The 15872-nt window shown below is 41.3% G+C and overlaps 1 protein-coding gene across 1 annotated transcript in view; it reads right to left on the reverse strand.

Annotated features, from left to right (window-relative positions):
- The window catches only part of otud7a (OTU deubiquitinase 7A), a 54216-nt gene extending 40026 nt beyond the window's left edge, over positions 1-14190 (reverse strand). The window contains exon 1 of the mRNA XM_035523512.1: positions 14040-14190. The gene's annotated coding sequence lies outside the window, so the exon portion shown is untranslated. The remainder of the gene's footprint in view (positions 1-14039) is intronic.
- Positions 14191-15872: the final 1682 nt, after the last annotated feature.

Genomic DNA, 15872 nt, shown 5'->3' on the forward strand with positions numbered 1-15872 from the left:
CTCCTTTAGTCTGCCTGACCTTATAGAGGAAAGCATACCTGATCTCAGTGGATCAAACCCAGTCTAAGCAGACATCCCTGTCCTCTCCCATAAAAAGGACCGTGACCTTGAAGCCAAAAGTCAAGCAGTCTACACTTGTGACAAACTGGCTTACCATCAGTAGTAGCTAAAAAAAAAAATACCGCAGCACCTGTTATGTTTTTGACATGAGGCTTCTGTTCAGTAACAAATAAAGCATAGTTTGTTAACAACAAAATTTAAATTTCTGTGAAACAGCCTCCTCCATATAATGTCATATTTTGGACACTAAGAATCTTTCTATCACTTTGGATAAAGAGAGCAAAGAGGATAAGAAAGGCTTTGGTAATGGGATATAACAATGTGTGAAGAAAAAAACAACACAGTCAGGAGAAGTACTTCCGTGTTTTAAAGGCCCCTGCTGGAGAGAGAGGCAGATTCAGTGGCTGAATTTCAATGCAGTGTGAAAAAAAGCCCAACTCATTCAGAGGGGGAATCAATCACTCACTCCACATCTCTCGTCCTTCGGTCACAATGGTAAGCCTGTGCTAATGGTGTGTGTGTGTGTGTGTGTGTGTGTGTGTGTGTGTGTGTGTGTGTATTTGTGATGCCTGATTGTGTGTCTGTAGTGGGATTGAAGCAAAGAGCCGGAAGGAAGCAGTGTAAAGAGGATACATTATGGGTCTGCTTCTCTCTAATTATTGCAAAAGACCTAGAGTACATGATAGACTGCTGTACAATGCAATGGTGTTATTCAGAAATTAGAGCTTTATATATATACATATATATATATATTATTGTAGTTACACACACTTATGGCAAAGATCAACCAAGTGGACTATGCTTTATATAATGATGGCCAGGTTAGTAGACTCAAGAACCAGATGATGTCGGAGGGTCTGTAGAGACACTGCACTCCAACACCCCACCCCCATTCCTCCAGCTCTGACATCCTGCCTCTTGTCAGGAGTTTTTCCCAACGTACCAGGAAGCCAAGGGGCTTGCGTGTCAGTGCTGGCAGTCAGCAGTCGCCCCACACCCCGTCTGGGCCAGCTGATGTGTAGACTTTCTGACAGTTCTGCTCCTGCCCCATCTGCTGCTGCGCTCCTCCCCCATCTGCTGCTGCGCTCCTCCCCCATCTGCTGCTGCGCTCCTCCCCCTGTTCTGCTGCGCTCCTCCCCATCTGCTGCTGCGCTCCTCCCCCTGTTCTGCTGCGCTCCTCCCCCATCTGCTGCTGCGCTCCTCCCCCTGTTCTGCTGCGCTCCTCCCCCATCTGCTGCTGCGCTCCTCCCCCTGTTCTGCTGCGCTCCTCCCCCATCTGCTGCTGCACTCCTCCCCCATCTGCTGCTGCGCTCCTCCCCCTGTTCTGCTGCGCTCCTCCCCCATCTGCTGCTGCGCTCCTCCCCCTGTTCTGCTGCGCTCCTCCCCCATCTGCTGCTGCACTCCTCCCCCATCTGCTGCTGCCCTCCTCCCCCTGTTCTGCTGCCCTCCTCCCCCTGTTCTGCTGCACTCCTCCCCTCTCTGCTCCTGCCCTCCTCCCCTCTCTGCTGCTGTGCTACTCCCCTCTCTGCTGCTGTGCTCCTCCCCCCTCTACTGGTGTGCTCCTCCCCCTTTTCGGCTGTGCTCCTCCCCCTGTTCTGCTGCGCTCCTCCCCTCTCTGCTGCTGCGCTCCTCCCCCCTCTGCTGCTGCGCTCCTCCCCCCTCTGCTGCTGCGCCAAGTACCACATTCACGAGCCCCAGCCCAGCCTGCAGGATGCTGAGACAAACACATGCACTAATAAATGCTGCTGCCAGCCAAAAGTAGCAGATTTGGCTCAATTTAATGCAGGATCGCAGACATGGGCATCTCTTGTTCCTCATGACTTCACGGGCATGCACTTTGATCTGAGATGACCACAGCATACCCTGGCCAATGGCTGCTAACTCAGAATAACACACATAGAGCATTTCCATGCATTAAAGAGCTGACTCTGAGCTGCAGCGTGACGTGAACATCTGAAATGTTCAAATCTGAAAGATCCCTACCAATTAAATGGCAGAGTGGACTGGTTATAAGGTATATTCATTACTAGCAACAGAACCATTGTGAAGTGAAGCTCTGGTCAACTTCTGCCCTGGTAGAGACTCGGCCCCAGCTCCCTGACTGGCAGAGCAGAGAGACTCTGAGTCTCTCTGAGAGCGGACTCTCCTTTGAACGCAGCAGTGATGCACGCCGGCGTTGCCAGGCCTCGTTCTCTCTCTCTCTCTCTCTCCTCTCTCTCTCTCTCTCTCTCTCTCTCTCTCTCTTGTTTACAGGAGAACTGGAGCAGGGATGTGAGCATCAACAGGGTGGACTATTCCCAAGAACTGGACTCACTCTGGATTTAAGAAGCATGCTGGGGTTACTGCTGGACCCCAGTGGACTGCAAGATGCGGACCTCTGCACTGTCTCGAAGCACTTTTCATATACGCACTGTGCTAAATTTCTTAACAAATCTGTCCTGAATGGGAGGGCGGATAGTGTGGAACCAGAGAGGCGGCTGGTTTGGAAGGTGCACTGACAAAAATGTTTGGTGGCCTCCACTGGAGGATTTTACACGGGGCTGTTGCTGTCCTTACATTTGTGCTCGTGTTTGAGATGAACATGCTTTTTCTAGGCTCAAGTAGACAATTTTTCATTGTTTTCTAGAACGTGGAAGGCTCAACCCACTTTTTTAATTCAGTGGAATATTTGTTTATGAGGTATGGAAAAACTTTTTTTTTTTTTTACATTTTGTGTTTTTTTTCTTAGTGCTGGATATAAAAAAGTGAGCGGTTGAAATGGCAAATACTTAACTGTTGTGTTTATAACTCGAAGGCAGACGCCTTTATTTGTGAAGTCCAGTATCACTCTTGAAAAAAAAAAAAAAAAAAAAAAAAAAAATATATATATATATATATATATATATATATATAAAAATGTCTCTCTCTCATGCTCTCTCTCAGTCTCCCTCTCTCTCTTTTCAATTCCTGTCCTACTTCCCAGCAGAGAGCATCCTCAAAAGGAAACCAGTCCACACCAGTCCCTTCCTCTGGGCCGCAGTCATACAACCATAATGAATGACGATCGGGTTTTACACTGAATATTACACTGACGGAAAACAGCAGCTAACAACTGATGTGTGCCTGCACACGAGAGTGGGAAAGGTGCGAAGCGTGTTTATGCATCAGAAGAACTTCACATTTGTAAGAATTATTTCCAGTAAACACTGCTTATTGGAAAACGTAGAGTGAAAACAACCCGCAAATGAAAAGTGCTATTATGTGTAGTGTTATGATTAAAGTGGTAACAAAAATTGTTACAAGAAAGTGTGTGGATAAAACTGTAAATATTAAAAGCTTCTCCATGACCTCACAAATAAAATGTTTGCCTATATTATAAAATTGCCTATATTATTATTGCCCATATTAAAAAATGAGTTTAGAATTAGCTTAAAAATGACTTTATAGTATATATTTTGTGAAATGTTTGTCATCAGACAGTATGTTATAGTGCATAATTTGCATGTTGCGAAGGATTTAAATAACCACAGCAAATTACAATGCATTCTCGTAGCCTACTGAGGGTGTCATTTTCCCCATGTATCTCTAGAAAAGGCAGTGCAATTTACTGTTTGCTTTGGCAAACAAACACATTAAGTAAATGTTAAGACCCATCAGTTACAATGATCTTAAAAACTGGCACCGTTGCCACAGAACTAGATCTGAGGTTGACTAGCCAAATGTTGGATGCTTTAGCAGGAGTATAAGCATAATAGAGTAGCACTTAACAGGGGGTCTATGCTCTTACAGAACTCAAGACTTGCTCCGAGGTGCAGCATCGTTAGATTTTGGCTTTAAATACAGCTGCCAACCTAATAGGCAATACAATGATGAATTACAAAGTTGCAGCAGCCTGCAATTAATAGATTTACATTAGAATTGTTATAGATTTTGTGAGCTTGACAAATCAGTAGATATTTGAGTGTGTACATTTAAAGGACATTTATTTAATGAATATTACATATGTAACTGGGCTTTCTAATGATTACCAATGTAAATTTTATTTTCCATTTAAAACATGGAGATGAACTACAGCTCTTCAGCAATTCAGCAGGGCCTCTAAGAGAACAAAATATTGCAAACTTTGATGGGGACTGGTGTCAACTCCACTCAAAATCAAGCTTTCAAAGGGGGTGAACTTTCTCTCTCCTAACTATCTCTTTAAGACTGAAATTAAATTTAAGAGCTTTCTTGAAAACATGGTTTACTAATGTGACTACCGAACATAAATGCTTTTATGCCTTCTTGCAGACAGCCGTGAAAGGGTGATTCATGTGGTAAAGGTCATTTCTAGATGTAGCCTATTACTGACAAAAATCAAAATATGGGTGTTGCTTTTGAAGACAGGCGAGATTCTTGTCTGATAAAAGCTAGGCTTTTTACTTCAAACAGATAGCCTCCCCTGACCTTTCCTCAGGACTGTCTGAAAATGATTCTGTGGTTCTGTGGAAAATGTGGTTCACAGGTCTGCATAAATGCTGTCAGGAAAATGAGTTTACATGCTGCATTGGTTAAGCAGTACGAAACCTGCAGTGCTGAGATTTTTAGGCGTAAGAGCCACAGCACTGACACTAAAACAATACGTGTGAGACATTTCCATGTGTGAGTTGAGGTCGGCCTCTCTAACACAGAGGCACATTCCCACTTGCTATATAGAAAGCAAAAGTCCTCCTGCCACATTAAAAGATAAAAGCTCCTTAACCTTGAACTTAGTCTCGGACAGCTGAGGGGAAGGAATGAACAACAGATGTCTACACGCTGACCACCACAGGAACACGGAAACTGAAAAGCTGTTCTCAAACATCGCGCCCGGGCGCCCTTTCTCAACAACGGAGCTGAGACAACTCCATCGTGTCCTTTCATTCAAAAGTACAGAATGTGAAAGCACTAAACTATGGAGTAGAAGTCCAAAAATAGGTTGGTTTGGCCTTTCCTAACACAAGGAAAAGTGAATGGAAAGATCTGTGGTGAATCAGAGGTTCAAACATTCTAGCACAGCTCAGTTACATTAATGCTTATAAAGGGACTGACCCCTAGCTTGTGATGAATTTGGAAACGCACAGGATTCATCCCGACCGGGATTTAACAGTCTGTCGGCTCCAAAGTTCCAGCTTGTGAAGAGGCCTCCCATCAGACCTTACAGAGATGTGAAATGTAGCAGGAGTGTGTGGAGACAGTGAATGACCTCCACATTGTTGCATGGATGACTTTAATTTAACACTTAATGAGCACTGCACTGAGGGCAGCGTTAGAAGAAACATGGAACTAGAGATTTATCCAAGGGAGGCAATGAATCAGTTGGCCTAAAAATGTACCACCGATGAGCAACATCATTTGTTAATATGGAAAATATCCTCTTCCCCTCCATGTTTACTCCATTGCCCGCACATCCTTTTCCCAGTAACAGCACAAATCTAATCAACAAAGTTCGTTCTGTCTAGTTGGAGAAGTTAATTTTGCATGCTGACCTAAGACTGGTTTTGTTGCTTTGTTTCAGTCAGAACAGGGAGCCTCTGCTTTGTGGCCAACATACTCCAGCAGCATGTGAGAGGCCCTAAAACTCATCCCTTACCCACCGACTGAGAGCTGGACTGGAAGGCGTTCATGTTTTTGCGGCTGTCAGACGGCAGTCGTCACACTTTCGCTGTCTGATTTCACAGCCCCTTACACTGAAATGCATTCAGGACAACATTGGCCCTGATAAGCCTTGTCTAAAAAAAGCATTAGCTCACTCTTATAACTATAGTTTTATTTGACCAACATCCAAAATTCATGAGCACAGCAGACAGAAGTCCGCACAAGGAGAAGGAAATGCCTTTATTTCTAAATTTGGGTGAACGTGCGGGTGTGTCAGTGCCCTCTTAAAACATATCAAATAAATCAACTCGGCCGCTTCACTCTATATGGAAGATTTAAGATTAGACGAGGCACATAAAAGTAGGATTTGAAGTATTACGTTTCCAAACAATATTTATGGGTGTAGGAGAGAGGTGACAATGATAGCCAGGTGCAAGCCAGACTCATCCTCCATCACAGGAAGAGCAGGACAGCATCACATGCCTCATCCAGACACCCCAGTCCAAGTGACACAGTGCAAATTCAATCTGGAGAAGGAGTTCTGCTTCACACAGGACACAAACATAAACACACACACACACACACGGTCTCACACAGTGGGTGTGACCACGTGCAGCAGTGATATCGGCACGGCACCACTGCTCTGTGATGGGGGAGGTCAAAGGAAGAAGATGACCCACGCAAGGTTGGATGCACACATTAGGCTGTAGGGGTTGAACAAGTTTATCACTGCTGCTGGGGCTTTCACGCATGTCAGTGTAACCTTCGACAAGTGGATTGCCCGCCCAAAATATTAAGACGGCAGCCGTCTTGTGGTCAGAAACTGACCATGAAATGCACCTTTTCTGCAGATTTCTCTGTCCTTAGGTGACTGTGATCGCTAGATAGGTTGCATGGGCAACACAAACAAGAGCTTGGCAACAGCTTCCTACAGACTAATTGTTTATTACAAAACGTTTCTAATAAAGTAGCGGCTGAGTGTCCCAATAAAAACATAATCATCTAACTACGGCTTATTATGGTTTTCCAAAGTCATGCACAATAGAAGCTGTTCTATATCTGTCTTGATCACAGCCCTTTGTGAGTGCTCTAAAACAAAGCCACATTAAGCCAATTGTGAATCACCAATGGAAAATGTTTTTAGTCTAGATCTATATATAATTTGGCCATAAATTGCGATCAAATGAAATTGAAACACTAGATGACATTAGATTTGTTATAGATGTCATCAGCCCAAGTCTTCTGTTTTTCTGGGAACTCACACCGATTGCCAACCCTATCAGTTCAAACTATGGTGCTAACCATTCAATTTAATATGAGGAAAGCCTTGAGTTTCGCTGAACAATTTGGAAAAGAGCATAGACTTGTGGGCAATAAATATACACTAATTTCTAGTAACCCTTATATATTTGTAAATGGATGGCAATCTTCAAAAAAGCAGCTCTTATGTGTAAATATGTTTTGTCAAGCAAAATAAAAGCAACAAATACTGAAAGAGCAAAATAGGCTATGTGACTGTAAATTGGTTTTTTTTTCATACAGAATTATCCAATTTCAGTCTCACATCAATGAAATATACTTGGGTGAAGTGTCATATAGTGATCAGAGCATCCAGATAAAAAAGCCATGTGACTAGCCTTGAGCCTGCCAAGCAAGAAATAATAATGCTATTAAAAGAAAATTGCTAAAAATACCTCTTTAAAAAAGGACTTGAAATGAAGTTCATCTCAAACCATTATATTATGGTATTGAATTTGAATAGATATAACTGCCATTGTTACCTCACAGATTGGATCCTCACTGCTGTTTTGCATTGGGCTGAATCCTCTCAGCCAGGTCATCAACAGGAGAGGGTATGGGTACAGATTCAGGAGTGGAACTACCATCGGCCACCTTCTGTACATGAATGACATAAAGCTGTACACCCAGACAGAAAGGGACATTGATTCACTGACCAGGATGCACAACAAGAACACTGGAATTTCATTCAGGCTGGAAAAAAAAAAAAGTACTCAGCTGATAATAAAAAGAGGAAAATTGATCAGGGAACTGACCTACCACATTTAAAAGACCTAGACGACAAGAAGGCCAGCAATATCCAAGCCTCCACAGGGTAAGGTTGGTCTTCAAGAGCCAGTTGGATGGGAATAATAAGATCAAAGCCATAAACCCATATGCCCTAACAGTCATCAGATACCCAGCAGGCACAATAACCTGGAAGTTGGTGATGCCAAGACTGGCAAACTCAACATGGAGTACTCCATCTAGGATCCAATGCCCAAAAACTGTACGCCAGCTAGAAGGAGGCGGTGGAAGGTGCCAACATAGTGTAAGATTCACTGTCCAGAATGAGACAGGAAACAGCCATGGATCATCCAGTGGCTCCCAAGGAGCTGATGAGATCACAACGGAGTTGCCATAACAGCGTAAGCCCCTCAATGGCATGTACCATCAATAGATAGTAGAATGTGGCTGACATAATCCTACCATTAGCCAAAAAGGCAAAACTGAAGGACAGCACAGAGGCACTAATCATGGCAGCACAAGATTAAGCACCAAGCACTAGGTCAATTGAAGCAGGGGTGTCTCACACCAGAGAATACCAAAGATAGACTGTGCAAAGGAGCAAAACCTGCACCAAGTAGCAGGATGCAAAATGCTGGCAAGAAGAGCACAGACTAAGAGACACAATCAAGTGACAGGGATCATACACAGGAACATATGCAAAGCACTTATAACTGTAGTTGTTTTTTCTTTCTGGTATTTTTGCACTGCTGCAAACATCCTAACTGACTAGCATTTAGAACACCGAATGTCTGCGGTTAGCCAGTAGGTGAAGCATGAGCCGATCCGTTAAACCAATGAAATAAAGTATTTGCTTTGACGTGTACAGTATGTGACTCACTCCAGAAGGCTGATAAATAGGCGTCTGTCCAGGTGATTTGCTGGACGGCGGACAAGGAGGTAAAAAAGAAAGAAACAAACAAACAAAAAACTGCCTGGCTTAAAACCTGATGTCTGGCTACTCTATGCAAGCCATATGAGCGATACACCTTTAAATGGGAGAAACCGCAGTGTTGGAGAACAAGGCTGAGATCCTGTGAGATCTCCAGTTCGACACAGATAGGCAAGTAATAGCAAGATGTTGTGATAGCAGATAAATTGCAGAAAACAGCAGTGGCAACAGATGTGGCAGAGCCTGAGAGCTGACTGAAGGGAGAACTTGGGAGCATAGGGAAGGTTAACACCCAGTGATGAGAGAGACACTTGGGCTATGACTCCCTGTGGGAGTGGCTCCAACAAATCCCAGAAATGACAACATCAATATCAGTCCAGAAGAGCACAGTCCTACACACACACACACACACACACAAACACACACACACACAGAGCTGTGTGAGATTGCTCTACTTCAGTTGATTTAGCATTTAAGTGGATTCCACGGGGAGGAGACAAGACATTAAAAGCACTCACAGATCTAGTTAGTGACCTCGTCGAGTTTAGCCTCTACATTTGAGGGATCTCACTGTGACAGTGCAAATCCCATAGATCCTCACTGCGGTCTATGTGGTGGAAGTGAGGAACGAAGCTCTTCTTTACAGCAGTTTTCCCATCACACACTTCCCACCGGCACCTCTCCCCTGACGCCAGTTTTGGAGGTAGAGCTCTTCAGCGGCAGCAGAGGGCACAGCGTTGTATCCTCCTTCTAATCTGTGTCTGTGTTGCATAACCATCAAGTGCAATGCTATTCCAAAGCCCTGTGAACTATTCATACTAGCACCCAATTTTTGATGGTAAAAAAAAGTCCCCAACATGAGGAAGAGCAGGAATACTAAATATCCATTATCTGTCATTTCTGTATACGTCACCCATCAATAGACTTTGAAATAAGACTAACGCAAAGTTTCACTTTTTATGTATATTGTTTGCCTTTAACCCCTTCCCACTAATAACTCCACCATCCCCTCTGGCCTCTGTGTGACCTCCCCCTGCCTACAGACCAGGCACTTAACATTGCTTCCCCACCTGTGAAGATGTGGACCACTTCAAAGCACCTGGCAGCGATTGAGCACTGATTACTGTGGGCCACTTGACTCGTTTCATCTCATCTCAAGGACTACATTTTTCAGGAATGAAGTGGGAGGGAGATGGAATTCTCTGGAAAAAGAGTGTAGACAGATTCTCCCTTTGATGGGCCGGACCTGTTCAGTCCTGCTCCTTTAAAATAATTTTGATCGTCAGTGTGACTGGGCTTGGCAATTAGCAGCTAAAGAAACACAAAAGTAATATTTTCATATGTGTATTCATAGATTGTTAAAAGCTGGTCTCTGCTGCCTTTGCATTTCCTCTGGTGGTGACAATACATTCAAAAATGTATTTTCCTTTCGGTTTTATTTCTTTAATTTTTTATTCTTTTCTTTTCATTCTTTCTTTCCTTTGCAAAATCTAAAATTGTTATAGCTGGGTATTACAAGTTTCTTCACAAGCTTGGATTTAAACACGTAAATCAAAATTTATCCATGAAACATATATTTAAATATATTTCATATTATTGCACATAAAATACACAAAATACCAGAAAAACAGACAATAAAATTTAACTAAAAAATCACATCCATATGAATAAATATACTGATGACATACATGACCAAATATTTAATTTTATTGCATTACTTCATCTAAATTATTTTGAACACAATATTTATACTTTTCGCCCATTTGATGTAATTTTTTTTAACTCATGCTCTGACTGACACAGTATTGAGTAATTATCCACAACTGTGAACCACCTTATATGGCAACCTTTTACACTAAAATAAAATATGCTAGTTTCAAAACAGGAACGTGATGTGTCTTGTTCAACTGTGTATATTTCCGATAGAGAGAAGCAGTCACACAAGTAATCTGTCTCTGAGGCCTCTAGCTGTTCTAGCACATGCAGCAGGAAACTGAAAAGGAACATTTTTTGTGGTATTGCTCAAGATGTATAACATTAAAATTCATAACATTTGCAGTGAGACTCTCTGTTGCACTAAAGTAAGTCACACAATCAATCATGGAAATGAGTAAAGGGGATTGAAGGCAAAATGCTCACAATTTGATAAAATATACTGACCGGGATGAACAAAACCTTTCTATTCTGCTGCATTTTCTAAACTGCTTAAAAAGAAACATAGCTTCAAAAACAGTTCGCTCTCTCAAACTTCTAAACTAAATTCAAATCTAAATTCAAATCTAATTCAAATCTGACACGTCAAGTCCACAAAATGGACTCTCAATTATTATATTATATATACATTATTATATATACGTGACTCAAATAATGATGTCGGTGCAGCACTGCTCTACAAATGCAAGATAAAGAAAAACTATTCAGATAGTAAATACATCATAGTTTACAGTGTGAAACACAGTCTGAAGAAAGTATGACTTCATCACAGAAAAAAGCATAGCACTAACTAGAAAAGTGCGATTCAATTGCAGATATAAAAAGTTACAAAGGCTTGTGTGATGGACACAGCTGTCACACACCAGCCCACACCCAAACACACGCACAGCCTCATTCACTCTCCTCCAGCCAATCAGACACCTCCAGCCCATCAATTGCCAGTCCCTCCACCAATCACAACACACAACCACTTCTACGTTCATGATCGCCTACTCATTGATTATCATGCACACCTGCACCACATTCCATCTTCCCTATTTTTTATTATTATTTAAGCCCACAGGATTGACCTTCCCCTGTATGAGAATACATCTCACACGCCTATGAATGCCAAGACCATTCGGTCTGTTGTTTGCCTTTGTTCACCTTCTGCTTACATTTCTTGTTTCTGTTACATTTTTTGACTCAGTTTGCTCCTGTTTGCCTTTTTTTTTAAATTAAAACCTTTTTTTGTCTGTCACTTGTGCCTTGCCCCTTCGTTCCAAAGATGCCACATTTTATAGTGTATTTATGCATGTAATGATTTATCATACATAAAAATAGATCTTATGCTTCCTTAACCCCTAAAAAAAGAACCAAGTAAATAAGCTGGTCTTTTTGGAAATAGTGAATGAACCACACACAGCAAGAGTGCGTTTATGTGAGCTCTTCAGTCCTGAGCATGCACGCTTTCAGACTGATCCTATCCACATCATTCCTGCTCAACCATATTTCTGGGAATAAAGTGCCTGTGACATGGGCAGAATTCCATGTGGTAAGTGCTCCACAGGCAAGCGCTGTCCCCAGCACCTCACCGTGAACAGGACTCTCACTCGGCTGCCTTGCCCTGACTGTTCCATCTGTCTAATATTCACAATTGCAATTTATATTATTGTGTACAAACCACCCTCTTATGCATGCTAGCATAAGAAAGCAAAACTAATGAATTAAAAATAAATAAATAAAGTGACAACACATGCATCAGCAAGATTTTCATTTCAGGCCCCACTGGGCTGTTTGATAGAATCACAAATTGCCAGGTCAAGGTCATACCTGTTCTCTCTGACTGTATTTGTCTCGGTCTGTCTGTCTGTCTCTTATTTGCATTACTTTAGGTACATTTCTAATTTGATGGAAAAAAGAGATGGAGAAGATGATTTTTATCTGACAAGGGCTAACTTGGCATTGCTGCTCACACTACTGTCCATTCTGGTGCTCTATTTACCACGTGAAAGTCATACAGTTACACAAATTATTTTACTGTGAGAGTAGACGTCCTTTTCTGGAACTCATACAAATGTGGGTATGACATTTAAGTTATAGCATTTGAGTTAAATTATTCCGATATGATGTTTAACAGGAAGTAGAAGTGGACACCATCAGTCCTCTCAAGTTCACTAAGGCATGCAGGACATCTTTCAGAGCAAAACTGTTCTGTCCTTCAGCATTTTTAGACTTCTAAAGTGTAGGATGTTGCACGGAGCTGAGTCTCCTGAAACCCTTCAGGTCAGCCCTAATATATGCATCATGCACATATGCTAAAACATTGTGCATCATATGTGATGACAGCACAGTACATACCTCCTAGTATCCTCCAGGCCAACAACAATATACTATGCATTACCCACATATGCTGCAAAATCGAATATATTGACCTTTTTCACAATAGTACTATTATGTGCATGTTACAAAACCAGCGCAGGTCACAGACTGGAAAAAAAAAAAAAACAGCTTGGTGAGTCGTCACTGTAATGCTTAAGGTTAGAGTTTGGAGAAGCCTTTTACCCAGATCTAGTCAAGTACATCCATGCCTGTGATTGAAAAAGCCAAATCAGTATTTGGTAAATAAGATTTTTGAATTTTACTGTGTGCTAACAAGTATCAAATGACATACTGTCTCCACACTAATGTTTACAATATCACACTGATTTGGGCAAACTTGTAAAAAACTCAGTTGGATGGCAAAGTATATTATCATGATCAATAACCATAGAGTCTAAACAAACATCATTTACTTGCCTAGAGTAGCAAAATTACATACAAAATTACCCTGCCACTAGAAGTATTCACTAGGCTATTATACAGGGCTACAGAATTTTACATACCAAAAACACTCCATTAAATAGACTGAATTTTATATCAAGCACATCTAACAAAGCATAGTCAAGACATGTTGCAATACTCGTAATAAAAGCAAATAGTGAACAGTCTGGGCTTCAGCAAAGTTGGCCTGAATGTAGCCAGCTTTCATAATTCAGGAGGACTCCAGTACCACATAACAGGTTCACAGGTAGCTACAGCCTTATAGCGTATTTACAAAGTAGCCTAGATTAAGTTGCGTTGTAAAAGCAGGTGGGTTAACCAAATTGGGGAGCACATCCTTAGGTTGTGGAATAAGGGCACGTTGAACTCAAAGCTCAACGGGAGCTATTCTGTGCTTATAGACTGTAATAACCATTCACATATCATTGTAATAAAACCATTCAAATATCCTCTCGCAGCGTGCCTGTAAAATGAATGCATCTTTAGTCTTAGAGTCGTTAGACTTCGTTCAGCCCTGTTAGGACAGATTAATAGTCTGGGATGCCACACATCTATAGACAAAGAGAATTCTTTTCGGATCTTACCGCAAGCTTTGCCGCTTATACTGTTGCACTAAGAAAGACAACCTCACACCTTGGTACCAATACGCCAGATAATGGGCCACTCATCCTCAACGGCTTCGTAAAATAAATAAATAAATAAATAAATAAATAAATAAAAAATACATTAAAAAAAAACTCCGTTATTATACAGACCGCAAAATCCTCAAAATGCAAGTTAAAGCGGCACGACCACATCTAAATAAGACAGGTGCACCTGCCCAGCGTACGCAGTGATTCCAGCAGCTGGTTAGCCTCTATCGTGAGAATTTTAATTGACGGCTCGCTTTTAGAACAAGAAATATATATCTTACCTTTCCTTATTCATTCATCGTTCCTCATCCCTGGGTCAATATGAATAGATCGGTCCCTTCGAAAATACGGCTTTAAAATCATATGACAAGATCAGCCTCCTCGTCGAGCTGTCTCCCTCATCCTCGTCCTCATCCTCATGCCATTCAGCGATGCAGCAGAGGCTCAAAGCCACGCCCCCACCGTGTGACGTCAGGGGGCGACAGCTCGACACGCCCACTGTGGAAAACCGCTGCCTGTCCTCATCCGCGGTCTGAACTGCCTCCGTCCTTTTTCCGTTAGGTTTACCGTCACATACTCGTATTTTTATATTTTGTTGTTCCGTCCTCATAGTTTCGACAGCCACATGTGAGCATATGGATTTTACACATTTAGCCTAAATTTGACTGGCCCGCCATTATGAGCACTGGACTCGTAACCTTCACCTTGCCCACTTGTCAATCACCAGAGGTGGGCGCTTTATGGTCTTGGACTGCGACTTTTTTACAAGCCTTGCTTCAAGGGTGTGTCTCTGGAAGTGCTTTGCATTGCTATGATACCTAAGACAAAGTAAGTAAAAAGTAAGTAAAAGAAGTAAACACACACACACACACACACACACACACACACACACACACACACACACACACACTTTTATAAGTAAAAGGAAAACACATACAAAGACTACATTTGATAACGGGTAAGCAGATACTACTGCGTAAACTGTTTTATATGCGTCGATATCAGTGTGGACCTACGTTTAAAAAACAGCATACTGTATGTGTTTAATTTTTAGTTAACAAGACTGCAAGTACATTTCTTGACCATACAAGTCACAACTGACAGTGTTTTAATACGTAACGGCCAATAAATATATATAAACCTTTTATTGTACCTGCTTAACTATTTGGGAAATTTCTGCTAGTTATATACATTATATGTATAATATGTATATACTGCATATAACCATGTTTATGTTATATTGAAATTGATAACATTATTTCCCCCAGGATAGGCCTAGTGTAGGCTGTGTGGGTGAGCTCTCTTGGAAACCTCCCTCGCTCACATGGGGCAGGCTTTTACACTCTTACTCCCTCTGCTGTTCAGAAACCTACAAGAGATTTGTGAATGCCCAAATTCCTTGGCATGTTTCGGTCATGGAAACAGTAAAGGAGTTTGTTTAAAAGTTTGTTATTTAAATCTTTAAGAGTAAAGTTAATATATATATACAATTGTAATTATAACTGTGAGTTAATATTAAGTTTATTTCAAGCTTTAAAGATTTAAATTAAACAGAACATACGTATGATATAGCTTAAAATAAAATAAAAAATTAAAAAACAAAGAAAGAAATCACAGTCACTTAACGTCCAAGGTTCTGTGTCTTCAAACTACATGGTCTTTTAGATATATCCATTACACGAAACCTGAGACCATTATATTGATCTACCGATTATTTGGAGTATCGAGATATCATTGGGAATAAAGCCATGCAGTGTAACCCTAGCAAAACAACATAATTATGAGATATAAACACAATATATTCAAAGATATATTAGGATATGAAGTCAATATATTCAGCATTCAAATATATTCAAATATATGTTGACATAAATTCTGATTTTTGTCGGTGATTTATTATTCATAAGTAACTCATAATTACAAAAAGTAGCCAATTATGTAGGAGAGAGGTAGACCCAGGTTGCCTATAGGCCTAACCGATGAAAGGTGAAACATTTTAGTTTGGTGTTTTATAGGGAACTTAATCTCAGCTATGCAGTTACGTTAATCTCGAGTGTGTTTTTGAGCAGCACAGAACTACATTTATGTTATTGAGTAGTACAAAAACCTTTCGA

Source organism: Electrophorus electricus, chromosome 2, assembly GCF_013358815.1.
Source record: "Electrophorus electricus isolate fEleEle1 chromosome 2, fEleEle1.pri, whole genome shotgun sequence".
In the NCBI taxonomy this organism is placed as follows: Eukaryota; Metazoa; Chordata; class Actinopteri; order Gymnotiformes; family Gymnotidae; genus Electrophorus; species Electrophorus electricus.